A 16,713-nucleotide genomic window follows, 5' to 3' on the forward strand; every position below is an offset into this window, starting at 1 on the left:
TCGATTTTACAGTGAAAAACGCAGGAACTTCAAACCGGCACTAGGAAACAGACTGAGAAACTAGAGTAAAAGTTTCTTCTGCAACCAGTTCCGTTTGTGCTAGTTGAACGAACGTCTTTCCACATGCTCAGTTCTGAGAGATAAGTGTGTGTGAAAGCCGTCCTTCACATAGCTTGTTGGGAACACAAAGTTCCTTTTCAGTTGCAAACTCCACTCCATAGGTACATATGGGGTGGTACTAGCTCCAACTCGGTTTTACAGTGAAAACTGCAGGAACTTCAAACCGGCACTAGGAAACAGACTGAGAATCCAGAGTAAAAGTTTCTCCTGCAACCCGTTCCATTTGTGCTAGATGAACGAACGTCTATCCACATGCTCAGTTCTGAGAGATAAGTGTGTGTGAAAGCCGTCCTTCACCTAGCTTGTTGGGAACACAAAGTTCCTTTTCAGTTGCAAACTCAAATCCATACATATATATGGGGAGGTAGAAGCTCCAACTCGATTTTACACTGAAAAATTCATTAACTTCTAACCGGCACTAGATAACAGACTGAGAAACCAGATTAAAAGTTTCCCCTGCAACCCGTTCCCTTTGTGCTAGATGAACGAACATCTCTCCACATGCTCAGGTCTGAGAGATAATTGTGTGTGAAAGCCGTCCTTCAGCTAGCTTGTTGGGAACAGAGAGTTTCTTTTCAGTTGCAAACCCCACTCCATACATATATATGGTGAGGTACTAGCTCCAAACCAGTTTTACACTGAAAACTGCAGGAAATTCAAACCGGCACTAGGAAACAGACTGAGAAACCAGAGTACAAGTTTCTCCTGCAACACGTTCCTTTGTGCTAGATGAACGAACGTCTCTCCACATGCTCAGTTCTGAGAGATAAGTGTGTGTGAAAGCCGTCCTTCACATAGCATGTTGGGAACACAAAGTACCTTTTCAGTTGCCAACTCCACTCCATAGATATATATGGGGTGGTACTAGCTCCAACTCCGTTTTACAGTGAAAACTGCAGGAACTTCAAACCGGCACTAGGAAACAGACTGAGAAACCAGAGTACAAGTTTCTCCTGCAACCCGTTCCGTTTTTGCTAGATGAACGAACGTCTCTCCACATGTTCAGTTCTGAGAGATAAGTGTGTGTGAAATCCGCACTTCACCTAGCTTTTTGGGAACACAAAATTTCTTTTCATTTGCAAACTCCACTCCATACATATATAAGGGGAGGTACTAGCTCCAACTCGGTTTTACAGTGAAAACTGCAGGAACTTCAAACCGGCACTAGGAAACAGACTGAGAAACCAGAGTAAAAGTTTCTCCTGCAACCAGTTCCCTTGGTGCTAGATGAACGAACGTCTCTCCACATGCTCAGTTCTGAGAGATAAGTGTGTGTGAAGCCGCCCTTCACCTAGCTTGTGGGGAACACAAAGTTTCTTTTCAGTTGCAATGTCCACTCCATACATATATATGGGGAGGTACTAGCTCCAACTCGGTTTTACAGTGAAAAGTGCAGGAACATCAAACCGGCACTAGGAAACAGACTGAGAATCCAGGGTAAAAGTTTCTCCTACAAACCGTTCCCTTTGTGCTAGATGAACGAACGTCTCTCCACATGCTCAGTTCTGAGAGATAAGTGTGTGTGAAAGCCGTCCTTCACCTAGCTTCTTGGGAACACAAAGTTTCTTTTCAGTTGCAAACTCCACTCCATACATATATATGGGGAGGTACAAGCTCCAACTGGGTTTTACAATGAAAACTGCAGGAACTTCAAACAGGCACTAGGAAAAAGACTGAGAAACCAGAGTAAAAGATTCTCCTGCAAACCGTTCCCTTTGTGCTAGATGAACGAACGTCTCTCCACATGCTCTGTTCTGAGAGATAAGTGTGTGTGAAAGCCGTCCTTCACCTAGCTTCTTGGGAACACAAACATACTTTTCAGTGGCAAACTCCACTCCATACATATATAAGGGGAGGTACTAGCTCCAACTCGGTTTTACAGTGAAAACTGCAGGAACTTCAAACCGGCAATAGGGAACAGACTGAGAAACCAGAGTAAAAGTTTCTCCTGCAACCCGTTCCCTTTGTGCTAATTGAACGAACGTCTCTCCACATGCTCATTTCTGAGGGATAAGTGTGTGCAAAAGCCGTCCTTCACCTAGCTTGTTGGGAACACAAAGTTTCTTTTCAGTTGCAAACTCCACTCCATACATATATATGGGGAGGTACAAGCTGCAACTCGGTTTTACAGTGAAAACTGCAGGAACTTCAAACCGGCACTAGGAAAGAGACTGAGAAACCAGAGTAAAAGATTCTCCTGCAACCCGTTCCCTTTTTGCTAGATGAACGAACGTCTCTCCACATGCTCAGTTCTTAGCGATAAGTGTGTGTGAAAGCCGTCTTTCACCTAGCTCTTTCCGAACACAAAGTTTCTTTTCAGTTGCAAACACCATTCCATACATATATATGGGGAGGTACTAGCTCCAACTCGGTTTTACAGTGAAAACTGCAGGAACTTCAAACCGGCACTAGGAAACAGACTGAGAAACCAGAGTACAAGTTTCTCCTGCAACCCGTTCCCTTTTTGCTAGATGAACGAACGTCTCTCCACATGTTCAGTTCTGAGAGATAAGTGTGTGTGAAATCCGCACTTCACCTAGCTTTTTGGGAACACAAAATTTCTTTTCATTTGCAAACTCCACTCCATACATATATAAGGGGAGGTACTAGCTCCAACTCGGTTTTACAGTGAAAACTGCAGGAACTTCAAACCGGCACTAGGAAACAGACTGAGAAACCAGAGTAAAAGTTTCTCCTGCAACCAGTTCCCTTGGTGCTAGATGAACGAACGTCTCTCCACATGCTCAGTTCTGAGAGATAAGTGTGTGTGAAGCCGCCCTTCACCTAGCTTGTGGGGAACACAAAGTTTCTTTTCAGTTGCAATGTCCACTCCATACATATATATGGGGAGGTACTAGCTCCAACTCGGTTTTACAGTGAAAAGTGCAGGAACATCAAACCGGCACTAGGAAACAGACTGAGAATCCAGGGTAAAAGTTTCTCCTACAAACCGTTCCCTTTGTGCTAGATGAACGAACGTCTCTCCACATGCTCAGTTCTGAGAGATAAGTGTGTGTGAAAGCCGTCCTTCACCTAGCTTCTTGGGAACACAAAGTTTCTTTTCAGTTGCAAACTCCACTCCATACATATATATGGGGAGGTACAAGCTCCAACTGGGTTTTACAATGAAAACTGCAGGAACTTCAAACAGGCACTAGGAAACAGACTGAGAAACCAGAGTAAAAGATTCTCCTGCAAACCGTTCCCTTTGTGCTAGATGAACGAACGTCTCTCCACATGCTCTGTTCTGAGAGATAAGTGTGTGTGAAAGCCGTCCTTCACCTAGCTTCTTGGGAACACAAACATACTTTTCAGTGGCAAACTCCACTCCATACATATATAAGGGAAGTACTAGCTCCAACTCGGTTTTACAGTGAAAACTGCAGGAACTTCAAACCGGCAATAGGGAACAGACTGAGAAACCAGAGTAAAAGTTTCTCCTGCAACCTGTTCCCTTTGTGCTAATTGAACGAACGTCTCTCCACATGCTCATTTCTGAGGGATAAGTGTGTGCAAAAGCCGTCCTTCACCTAGCTTGTTGGGAACACAAAGTTTCTTTTCAGTTGCAAACTCCACTCCATACATATATATGGGGAGGTACAAGCTGCAACTCGGTTTTACAGTGAAAACTGCAGGAACTTCAAACCGGCACTAGGAAAGAGACTGAGAAACCAGAGTAAAAGATTCTCCTGCAACCCGTTCCCTTTTTGCTAGATGAACGAACGTCTCTCCACATGCTCAGTTCTTAGCGATAAGTGTGTGTGAAAGCCGTCTTTCAACTAGCTCTTTCCGAACACAAAGTTTCTTTTCAGTTGCAAACACCATTCCATACATATATATGGGGAGGTACAAGCTCCAACTCGGTTTTACAGTGAAAACTGCAGGAATTTCAACCCGGCACTAGGAAACAGACTGAGAAACCAGAGTAAAAGTTTCTCCTGCAACCCGTTCCCTTTGTGCTAGATGAACGAACGTCTCTCCACATGCTCAGTTCTGAGGGATAAGTGTGTGCAAAAGCCGTTCTTCACCTAGCTTGTTGGGAACACAAAGTTTCTTTTCAGTTGCAAACTCCACTCCATACATATATATGGGGAGGTACTAGCTCCAACTGGGTTTTACAGTGAAAACTGCAGGAACTTCAAACCGGCACTAGGAAACAGACTGAGAAACCAGAGTAAAAGTTTCCACTGCAAATCGTTCCCTTTGTGCTAGATGAACGAACGTCTCTCCACATGCTCAGTTCTGAATGATAAGTGTGTGTGAAAGCCGTCCTTCACCTAGCTTGTTGGGAACACAAAGTTTCTTTTCAGTTGCAAACTCCTCTCCATGCATATATATGGGGAGGTACAAGCTCCAACTCGGTTTTACAGTGAAAACTGCAGGAACTTCAAACCGGCACTAGGAAAGAGACTGAGAAACCAGAGTAAAAGTTTCTCCTGCAACCCGTTCCCTTTTTGCTAGATGAACGAACGTCTCTCCACATGCTCAGTTCTTTGCGATAAGTGTGTGTGAAAGCCGTCCTTCACCTAGCTTGTTGCCAACACAAAGTTACTTTTCAATTGCAAACCCCACTCCATACATATATATGGGGAGGTACAACCTCCAACTCGGTTTTACAGTGAAAACTGCAGGAAATTCAAACCGGCACTAGGAAAGAGACTGAGAAACCAGAGTAAAAGTTTCTCCTGCAACACGTTCCCTTTGTTCTAGATGAACGAACGTCTCTCCACATGCTCAGTTCTGAGAGACAGCTGTGTGTGAAAGCCGAACTTCACCTAGCTTGTTGGGAACACAAAGTTTCTTTTCAGTTGCAAACTCCTCTCCATACATTTATATGGGGAGGTACTAGCTCCAACCCGGTTTTACAGTGAAAACTGCAGGAACTTCAAACCGGCACTAGGAAACAGACTGAGAAACCAGAGTAAAAGTTTCTCCTGCAAACCGTTCCCTTTGACCTAGATGAATGAACGTCTCTCCACATGCTCAGTTCTGAGAGATAAGTGTGTGCAAAAGCCGTCCTTCACCTATCTTGTTGGGAACACAAAGTTTCTTTTCAGTTGCAAACTCCATTCCATACATATATATGGGGAGGTACTAGCTCCAACACGGTTTTACAGTGAAAACTGCAGGAACTTCAAACCGGCACTAGGAAACAGACTGAGATACCAGAGTAAATGTTTTTCTTGCAACCCGTTCCCTTTGTGCTAGATGAACGAACGTCTCACCTCATGCTCAGTTGTGAGTGATAAGTGTGTGCGAAGGCCATCCTTCACCTAGCTTTTTGGTAACACAAAGTTTCTTTTCAGTTCCAAAATCCACTCCATACATATATATGGGGAGGTACCAATTCAAACTCGGTTTTACAGTGAAAATTGCAGGAACTTCCAACCGGCACTAGGAAACAGACTGAGAAACCACAGTAAAAGTTTCTCCTGGAACCCGTTCCCTTTGTGCTAGATGAACGAACGTCTCTCCACATGCTCAGTTCTGAGAGACAATTGTGTGTGAAAGCCGTCCTTCACCTAGCTTGTTGGGAACACAAAGTTTCTTTTCAGTTGCAAACTCCACTCCATACATATATATGGGGAGGTATGAGCCCCAACTACGTTTTACAGTGAAAACTGCAGGAACTTCAAACCGGCACTAGGAAACAGACTGAGAATCCAGAGTAAAAGTTTCTCCTGCAACCCGTTCCATTTGTGCTAGATGAACGAATGTCTCTCCACATGCTCAGTTCTGAGAGATAAGTGTGTGTGAAAGCCGTCATTCACCTAGCTTGTTGGGAACACAAACTTTCTTTTTAGTTGCAAACTACACTCCATACATATATATGGGGATGTAGTAGCTCCAACTCGGTTTTACAGAGAAAACTGCAGGAAATTCAAACCGGCACTAGGAAACAGACTTAGAATCCAGAGTAAAAGTTTCTCCTGCAACCGGTTCCCTTTTTGCTAGATGAACGAACGTCTATCCACATGCTCAGTTCTTAGCGATAAGTGTGTGTGAAAGCCGTCCTTCACCTAGCTTGTTGCCAACACAAAGTTACTTTTCAGTTGCAAACTCCACTCCATACATATATATGGGGAGGTACAAGCTCCAACTCGGTTTTACAGTGAAAACTGCAGGAACATCAAACCAGCACTTGGAAAGAGACTGAGAAACCAGAGTAAAAGTTTCTCCTGCAACACGTTCCCTTTGTTCTAGATGAACGAACGTCTCTCCACATACTCAGTTCTGAGAGACAGCTGTGTGTGAAAGCCGACCTTCACCTAGCTTGTTGGGAACACAAAGTTTCTTTTCAGTTGCAAACTCTTCTCCATACATTTATATGGGGAGGTACTAGCTCCAACTCGGTTTTACAGTGAAAACTGCAGGAACTTCAAACCGGAACTAGGAAACAGACTGAGAAACCAGAGTAAAAGTTTCTCCTGCCACTCGTTCCCTTTGTGCTAGATGAACGAACGTCTCTCCACATGCTCACATCTGAGAGACATGTGTGTGTGAAAGCCGTCCTTCACCTAGCTTGCTGGGAACACAAAATTTCTTTTCACTTGCAAACTCCCCTCCGTACATATATATGGGGAGGTACTAGCACCAACTCGGTTTTACAGTGAAAACTGCAGGAACTTCAACCCGGCACTAGGAAACAGACTGAGAAACCAGAGTAAAAGTTCCTCCTGCAAACCGTTCCCTTTGTGCTAGATGAACGAACGTCTCTACACATGCTCAGTTCTGAGAGGCAATTGTGTGTGAAAGCCGTCCTTCAACTAGTTTGTTGGGAACACAAAGTTTCTTTTCATTTGCAAACTCCTCTCCATACATTTATATGGGGAGGTACGAGCTCCAAATCTTTTTTACAGTGAAAACTGCAGGAACTTCAAACAGGCAATAGGAAACAGACTGAGAAACCAGAGTAAAATTTCTCCTGCATTCCGTTCCCTTTTTGCTAGATGAAGGAACGTCTTTCCACATGCTCAGTTCAGAGAGGAAAGTGTGTGTGAAACCCGTCCTTCACCTAGCTTGTTGGGAACTCAAAGTTTCTTTTCAGTTGCAAACTACACTCCATTCATTTATATGGGGAGGTAGTAGCTCCAAATCGGTTTTACAGTGAAAACTGCAGGAAATTCAAACCGGCACTAGGAAACAGACTGAGAAACCAGAGTAAAAGTTTCTCCTGCAAACCGTTCCCTTTGACCTAGATGAATGAATGTCTCTCCACATGCTCAGTTCTGAGAGATAAATGTGTGCAAAAGCCGTCCTTCACCTAGCTTGTTGGGAACACAAAGTTTCTTTTCAGTTGCAAACTCCACTCCATACATATATATGGGGAGGTACTAGCTCCAACTCGGTTTTACAGTTAAAACTGCAGGAACTTCAAACCGGCACTAGGAAACAGACTGAGAAACCAGAGTAAATGTTTCTCCTGCAACCCGTTCCCTTTGTGCTAGATGAACGAACGTCTCTCTTCATGCTCAGTTCTGAGTGATAAGTGTGTGTGAAGGCCATCCTTCACCTAGCTTTTTGGTAACACAAAGTTTCTTTTCAGTTCCAAAATCCACTCCATACATATATATGGGGAGGTACCAATTCAAACTCGGTTTTACAGTGAAAATTGCAGGAAATTCAAACAGGCAATAGGAAACAGACTGAGAAACCACAGTAAAAGTTTCTCCTGGAACCCGTTCCATTCGTGCTAGATGAACGAACTTCTCTCCACATGCTCAGTTCTGAGAGATAAGTGTGTGTGAAAGCCATACTTCACCTAGCTGGTTGGGAACACAAAGTTTCTTTTCAGTTGCAAACTCCCCTCCATACATATATATGGGTAGGTACTAGCTCCAACTCGGTTTTACAGTGAAAACTGCAGGAACTTCAAACCGGGACTAGGAAACAGACTGAGAAACCAGAGTAAAAGTTTCTCCTGCAACCCGTTCCCTTTGTGCTAGATGAACGAACGTCTCTCCACATGCTCAGTTTTGAGAGATAAGTGTGTGTGAAAGCCGTCCTTCAACTAGCTTGTTGGGAACACAAAGTTTCTTTTCAGTTGCAAACTCCACTCCATACATATATATGGGGAGGTATGAGCCCCAACTACGTTTTACAGTGAAAACTGCAGGAACTTCAAACCGGCACTAGGAAACAGACTGAGAAATCAGAGTAAAAGTTTCTCCTGCAACCCGTTCACTTTGTGCTAGATGAACGAATGTCTCTCCACATGCTCAGTTCTGAGAGATAAGTGTGTGTGAAAGCCGTCCTTCACCAGCTTGTTGGGAACACAAACTACCTTTTTAGTTGCAAACAACACTCCATACATATATATGGGGAGGTACTACCTCAAACTCGGTTTTACAGTGAAAACTGCAGGAACTTCAACCCGGAACTATGTAACAAACTGAGAAATCAGAGTAAAAGTTTCTCCTGCAACCCGTTCCCTTTGTGCTAGATGAACGAACGTCTCTCCACATGCTCAGTTCTGAGAGACACTTGTGTGTGAAAGCCATCCTTCACCTAGCTTTTTGGGAACACAAAGTTTCTTTTCATTTGCAAACTCCTCTCCATACATTTATATGGGGAATTACGAGCTCCAACTCGGTTTTACAGTGAAAACTGCAGGAACTTCAAACAAGCAATTGGAAACAGACTGAGAAACCAGAGTAAAAGTTTCTCCTGCAACCCGTTCCCTTTGTGCTAGATGAAGGAACGTCTTTCCACATGCTCAGTTCTGAGAGATAATTGTGTGTGAAACCCGTCTTTCACCTAGCTTGTTGGGAACTCAAAGTTTCTTTTCAGTTGCAAACTACACTCCATTCATTTATATGGGGATGTAGTAGCTCCAACTCGGTTTTACAGTGAAAACTGCAGGAACTTCAAACCGGCACTAGGAAACAGACTTAGAAACCAGATTAAAATTTCTCCTGCAACCCGTTCCCTTTGTGCTAATTGAACGAACGTCTCTCCACATGCTCATTTCTGAGGGATAAGTTTGTGCAAAAGCCGTTCTTCACCTAGCTTGTTGGGAACACAAAGTTTCTTTTTAGGTGCAAACTCCACTCCATACATATATATGGGGAGGTACTAGCTCCAACTGGGTTTTACAGTGAAAACTGCAGGAAATTCAAACCGGCACTAGGAAACAGACTGAGAAACCAGAGTAAAAGTTTCCACTGCAAACCGTTCCCTTTGTGCTAGATGAACGAACGTCTCTCCACATGCTCAGTTCTGAAAGATAAGTGTGTGTGAAAGCCGTCCTTCACCTAGCTTGTTGGGAACACAAAGTTTCTTTTCAGTTGCAAACTCCACTCCATGCATATATATGGGGAGGTACAAGCTCCAACTCGGTTTTACAGTGAAAACTGCAGGAACTTCAAACCGGCACTAGGAAAGAGACTGAGAAACCAGAGTAAAAGTTTCTCCTGCAACCCGTTCCCTTTTTGCTAGATGAAAGAACGTCTCTCCACATGCTCAGTTCTTAGCGATAAGTGTGTGTGAAAGCCGTCCTTCACCTAGCTTGTTGCCAACACAAAGTTACTTTTCAGTTGCAAACTCCACTCCATACATATATATGGGGAGGTACAAGCTCCAACTCGGTTTTACAGTGAAAACTGCAGGAACTTCAAACCGGCACTAGGAAAGAGACTGAGAAACCAGAGTAAAAGTTTCTCCTGCAACACGTTCCCTTTGTTCTAGATGAACGAACGTCTCTCCACATGCTCAGTTCTGAGAGACAGCTGTGTGTGAAAGCCGACCTTCACCTAGCTTGTTGGGAACACAAAGTTTCTTTTCAGTTGCAAACTCCTCTCCATACATTTATATGGGGAGGTACTAGCTCCAACCCGGTTTTACAGTGAAAACTGCAGGAACTTCAAACCGGCACTAGGAAACAGACTGAGAAACCAGAGTAAAAGTTTCTCCAGCCACCCGTTCCATTTGTGCTAGATGAACGAACGTCTCTCCACATGCTCACATCTGAGAGATATGTGTGTGTGAAAGCCGCCCTTCATCTAGCTTGTTGGGAACACAAAATTTCTTTTCACTTGCAAACTCCCCTCCGTACATATATATGGGGAGGTACTAGCACCAACTCGGTTTTACAGTGAAAACTGCAGGAACTTCAACCCGGCACTAGGAAACAGACTGAGAAACCAGAGTAAAAGTTTCTCCTGCAACCCGTTCCCTTTGTGCTAGATGAACGAACGTCTCTCCACATGCTCAGTTCTGAGAGACAATTGTGTGTGAAAGCCGTCCTTCACCTAGCTTGTTGGGAACACAAAGTTTCTTTTCATTTGCAAACTCCTCTCCATACATTTATATGGGGAGGTACGAGCTCCAACTCGGTTTTACAGTGAAAACTGCAGGAACTTCAAACAGGCAATAGGAAACAGACTGAGAAACCCGAGTAAAATTTCTCCTGCAACCCGTTCCCTTTGTGCTAGATGAAGGAACGTCTTTCCACATGCTCAGTTCTGAGAGATAAGTGTGTGTGAAACCCGTCCTTCACCTAGCTTGTTGGGAACTCAAAGTTTCTTTTCAGTTGCAAACTACACTCCATTCATTTATAAGGGGAGGTAGTAGCTCCAACTCGTTTTTACAGTGAAAACTGCAGGAACTTCAAACCGGCACTAGGAAACAGACTTAGAAACCAGAGTAAAAGTTTCTCCTGCAACCCGTTCCCTTTGTGCTAATTGAACGAACGTCTCTCCACATGCTCATTTCTGAGGGATAAGTGTGTGCAAAAGCCGTTCTTCACCTAGCTTGTTGGGAACACAAAGTTTCTTTTCAGTTGCAAACTCCACTCCATACATATATATGGGGAGGTACTAGCTCCAACTGGGTTTTACAGTGAAAACTGCAGGAACTTCAAACCGGCACTAGGAAACAGACTGAGAAACCAGAGTAAAAGTTTCCACTGCAAACCGTTCCCTTTGTGCTAGATGAACGAACGTCTCTCCACATGCTCAGTTCTGAAAGTTAAGTGTGTGTGAAAGCCGTCCTTCACCTAGCTTGTTGGGAACACAAAGTTTCTTTTCAGTTGCAAACTCCACTCCATGCATATATATGGGGAGGTACAAGCTCCAACTCGGTTTTACAGTGAAAACTGCAGGAACTTCAAACCGGCACTAGGAAAGAGACTGAGAAACCAGAGTAAAAGTTTCTCCTGCAACCCTTTCCTTTTTGCTAGATGAACGAACGTCTCTCCACATGCTCAGTTCTTAGCGATAAGTGTGTGTGAAAGCCGTCCTTCACCTAGCTTTTTGCCAACACAAAGTTACTTTTCAGTTGCAAACTCCACTCCATACATATATATGGGGAGGTACAAGCTCCAACTCGGTTTTACAGTGAAAACTGCAGGAACTTCAAACCGGCACTAGGAAAGAGACTGAGAAACCAGAGTAAAAGTTTCTCCTGCAACACGTTCCCTTTGTTCTAGATGAACGAACGTCTCTCCACATGCTCAGTTCTGAGAGACAGCTGTGTGTGAAAGCCGAACTTCACCTAGCTTGTTGGGAACACAAAGTTTCTTTTCAGTTGCAAACTCCTCTCCATATATTTATATGGGGAGGTACTAGCTCCAACCCGGTTTTACAGTGAAAACTGCAGGAACTTCAAACCGGCACTAGGAAACAGACTGAGAAACCAGAGTAAAAGTTTCTCCTGCCAACCGTTCCCTTTGTGCTAGATGAACGAACGTCTCTCCACATGCTCACATCTGAGAGATATGTGTGTGTGAAAGCCGTCCTTCATCTAGCTTGTTGGGAACACAAAATTTCTTTTCACTTGCAAACTCCCCTCCGTACATATATATGGGGAGGTACTAGCACCAAATCGGTTTTACAGTGAAAACTGCAGGAACTTCAACCCGGCACTAGGAAACAGACTGAGAAACCAGAGTAAAAGTTTCTCCTGCAACCCGTTCCCTTTGTGCTAGATGAACGAACGTCTCTCCACATGCTCAGTTCTGAGAGACAATTGTGTGTGAAAGCCGTCCTTCACCTAGCTTGTTGGGAACACAAAGTTTCTTTTCATTTGCAAACTCCTCTCCATACATTTATATGGGGAGGTACGAGCTCCAACTCGGTTTTACAGTGAAAACTGCAGGAACTTCAAACAGGCAATAGGAAACAGACTGAGAAACCCGAGTAAAATTTCTCCTGCAACCCGTTCCCTTTGTGCTAGATGAAGGAACGTCTTTCCACATGCTCAGTTCTGAGAGATAAGTGTGTGTGAAACCCGTCCTTCACCTAGCTTGTTGGGAACTCAAAGTTTCTTTTCAGTTGCAAACTACACTCCATTCATTTATATGGGTAGGTAGTAGCTCCAACTCGGTTTTACAGTGAAAACTGCAGGAAATTCAAACCGGCACTAGGAAACAGACTGAGAAACCAGAGTAAAAGTTTCTCCTGCAAACCGTTCCCTTTGACCTAGATGAATGAACGTCTCTCCACATGCTCAGTTCTGAGAGATAAGTGTGTGCAAATGCCGTCCTTCACCTAGCTTGTTGGGAACACAAAGTTTCTTTTCAGTTGCAAACTCCATTCCATACATATATATGGGGAGGTACTAGCTCCAACTCGGTTTTACAGTGAAAACTGCAGGAACTTCAAACCGGCACTAGGAAACAGACTGAGAAACCAGAGTAAATGTTTCTCTTGCAACCCGTTCCCTTTGTTCTAGATGAACGAACGTCTCCCCTCATGCTCAGTTGTGAGTGATAAGTGTGTGCGAAGGCCATCCTTCACCTAGCTTTTTGGTAACACAAAGTTTCTTTTCAGTTCCAAAATCCACTCCATACATATATATGGGTAGGTACCAATTCAAACTCGGTTTTACAGTGAAAATTGCAGGAAATTCAAACCGGCACTAGGAAACAGACTGAGAAACCACAGTAAAAGTTTCACCTGGAAACTGTTCACTTTGTGCTAGATGAACGAACGTCTCTCCACATGCTAAGTTCTGAGAGAAAATTGTGTGTGAAAGCCGTCCTTCACCTAGCTTGTTAGGAACACAAAGTTTCTTTTCATTTGCAAACTCCTCTCCATACATTTATATGGGGAGGTACGAGCTCCTACTCGGTTTTACAGTGAAAACTGCAGGAACTTCAAACAGGCAATAGGAAACAGACTGAGAATCCAGAGTAAAATTTCACCTACAACCCGTTCCTTTTGTGCTAGATGAAGGAACGTCTTTCCACATGCTCAGTTCTGAGAGATAAGTGTGTGTGAAACCCGTCCTTCACCTAGCTTGTTGGGAACACAAAGTTTCTTTTCAGTTGCAAACTCCCCTCCATACATATATATGGGGAGGTACTAGCTCCAACTCGGTTTTACAGTGAAAACTGCAGGAACTTCAAACCGGCACTAGGAAACAGGCTGAGAAACCAGAGTAAATGTTTCTCCTGCAACCCGTTCCCTTTGTGCTAGATGAACGAACGTCTCTCCACATGCTCAGTTCTGAGAGATAAGTGTGTGTGAAAGCCGTCATTCACCTAGCTTGTTGGGAACACAAACTTTCTTTTTAGTTGCAAACTACACTCCATACATATATATGGGGTGGTACTAGCTCCAACTCGGTTTTACAGTGAAAACTGCAGGAACTTCAAATCGGCACTAGGAAACAGACTGAGAAACCAGAGTAAAAGTTTCTCCTGCAACCCGTTCCCTTTGTGCTAATTGAACGAACGTTTCTCCACATGCTCATTTCTGAGGGATAAGTGTGTGCAAAAGCCGTCTTCACCTAGCTTGTTGGGAACACAAAGTTTCTTTTCAGTCCCAAAATCCACTCCATATATATATATGGGTAGGTACTAGCTCCAACTGGGTTTTACAGTGAAAACTGCAGGAACTTCAAACCGGCACTAGGAAACAGACTGAGAAACCAGAGTAAAAGTTTCTCCTGCAACACGTTCCCTTTGTGCTAGATGAAGGAACGTCTTTCCACATGCTCAGTTCTGAGAGATAAGTGTGTGTGAAACCCGTCTTTCACCTAGCTTGTTGGGAACTCAAAGTTTCTTTTCAGTTGCAAACTACACTCCATTCATTTATATGGGGATGTAGTAGCTCCAACTCGGTTTTACAGTGAAAACTGCAGGAACTTCAAACCGGCACTAGGAAACAGACTGAGAAACCAGAGTACAAGTTTATCCTGCAACCCGTTCCCTTTGTGCTAATTGAACGAACGTCTCTCCACATGCTAAGTTCTGAGGGATAAGTGTGTATGAAAGCCGTCCTTCACCTAGCTTGTTGGGAACACAAAGTTTCTTTTCAGTTGCAAACTCCATTCCATACATATATATGGGGAGGTACTAGCTCCAACTCGTTTTTACAATGAAAACTGCAGGAACTTCAAACCGGCACTAGGAAACAGACTGAGAAACCAGAGTAAATGTTTCTCCTGCAACCCGTTCCCTTTGTGCTAGATGAACGAACGTCTCTCTTCATGCTCAGTTCTGAGTGATAAGTGTGTGTGAAGGCCATCATTCACCTAGCTTTTTGGTAACACAAAGTTTCTTTTCAGTTCCAAAATACACTCCATACATATATATGGGGAGGTACCAATTCAAACTCGGTTTTACAGTGAAAATTGCAGGAACTTCAAACCGGCACTAGGAAACAGACTGAGAAACCACAGTAAAAGTTTCTCCTGGAACCCGTTCCCTTCGTGCTAGATGAACGAACTTCTCTCCACATGCTCAGTTCTGAGAGATAAGTGTGTGTGAAAGCCATACTTCAACTAGCTTGTTGGGAACACAAAGTTTCTTTTCAGTTGCAAACTCCACTCCATACATATATATGGGGAGGTACAAGCTCCAACTCGGTTTTACAGTGAAAACTGCAGGAACTTCAAACCGGCACTAGGAAAGAGACTGAGAAACCAGAGTAAAAGTTTCTCCTGCAACACGTTCCCTTTGTTCTAGATGAACGAACGTCTCTCCACATGCTCAGTTCTGAGAGACAGCTGTGTATGAAAGCCGACCTTCACCTAGCTTGTTGGGAACACAAAGTTTCTTTTCAGTTGCAAACTCCTCTCCATACATTTATATGGGGAGGTACTAGCTCCAACTCGGTTTTACAGTGAAAACTGCAGGAACTTCAAACCGGCACTAGGAAACAGACTGAGAAACCAGAGTAAAAGTTTCTCCTGCCACCCGTTCCCTTTGTGCTAGAGGAACGAACGTCTCTCCACATGCTCACATCTGAGAGATATGTGTGTGTGAAAGCCGTCCTTCACCTAGCTTGTTGGGAACACAAAATTTCTTTTCACTTGCAAACTCCCCTCCGTACATATATATGGGGAGGTACTAGCACCAACTCGGTTTTACAGTGAAAACTGCAGGAAATTAAACCCGGCACTAGGAAACAGACTGAGAAACCAGAGTAAAAGTTTCTCCTGCAAACCGTTCCCTTTGTGCTAGATGAATGAACGTCTCTCCACATGCTCAGTTCTGAGAGACAATTGTGTGTGAAAGCCGTCCTTCACCTAGTTTGTTGGGAACACAAAGTTTCTTTTCATTTGCAAACTCCTATCCATACATTTATATGGGGAGGTACGAGCTCCACCTCGGTTTTACTGTGAAAACTGCAGGAACTTCAAACAGGCAGTAGGAAACAGACTGAGAAACCAGAGTAAAATTTCTCCTGCAACCCGTTCCCTTTTTGCTAGATGAAGGAACGTCTTTCCACATGCTCAGTTCTGAGAGATAAGTGTGTGTGAATCCCGTCCTTTACCTAGCTTGTTGGGAACTCAAAGTTTCTTTTCAGTTGCAAACTACACTCCATTCATTTATATGGGGAGGTAGTAGCTCCAACTCGGTTTTACAGTGAAAACTGCAGGAAATTCAAACCGGCACTAGGAAACAGACTGAGAAACCAGAGTAAAAGTTTCTCCTGCAAACCTTTCCCTTTGACCTAGATGAATGAATGTCTCTCCACATGCTCAGTTCTGAGAGATAAGTGTGTGCAAAAGCCGTCCTTCACCTAGCTTGTTGGGAACACAAAGTTTCTTTTCAGTTGCAAATTCCATTCCATACATATATATGGGGAGGTACTAGCTCCAACTCGGTTTCACAATGAAAACTGCAGGAACTTCAAACCGGCACTAGGAAACAGACTGAGAAACCAGAGTAAATGTTTCTCCTGCAACCCGTTCCCTTTGTGCTAGATGAACGAACGTCTCTCTTCATGCTCAGTTCTGAGTGATAAGTGTGTGTGAAGGCCATACTTCACCTAGCTTTTTGGTAACACAAAGTTTCTTTTCAGTTCCAAAATCCACTCCATACATATATATGGGGAGGTACCAATTCAAACTCGGTTTTACAGTGAAAATTGCAGGAACTTCAAACAGGCAATAGGAAACAGACTGAGAAACCACAGAAAAAGTTTCTCCTGGAACCCGTTCCTTTCGTGCTAGATGAACGAACTTCTCTCCACATGCTCAGTTCTGAGAGATAAGTGTGTGTGAAAGCCATACTTCACCTAGCTTGTTGGGAACACAAAGTTTCTTTTCAGTTGCAAAATCCCCTCCATACATATATATGGGGAGGTACTAGCTCCAACTCGGTTTTACAGTGAAAACTGCAGGAACTTCAAACCGGCACTA

The sequence above is a fragment of the Camelus dromedarius genome, chromosome 23 (genome assembly GCF_036321535.1).
Source record: "Camelus dromedarius isolate mCamDro1 chromosome 23, mCamDro1.pat, whole genome shotgun sequence".
NCBI lineage: Eukaryota > Metazoa > Chordata > Mammalia > Artiodactyla > Camelidae > Camelus > Camelus dromedarius.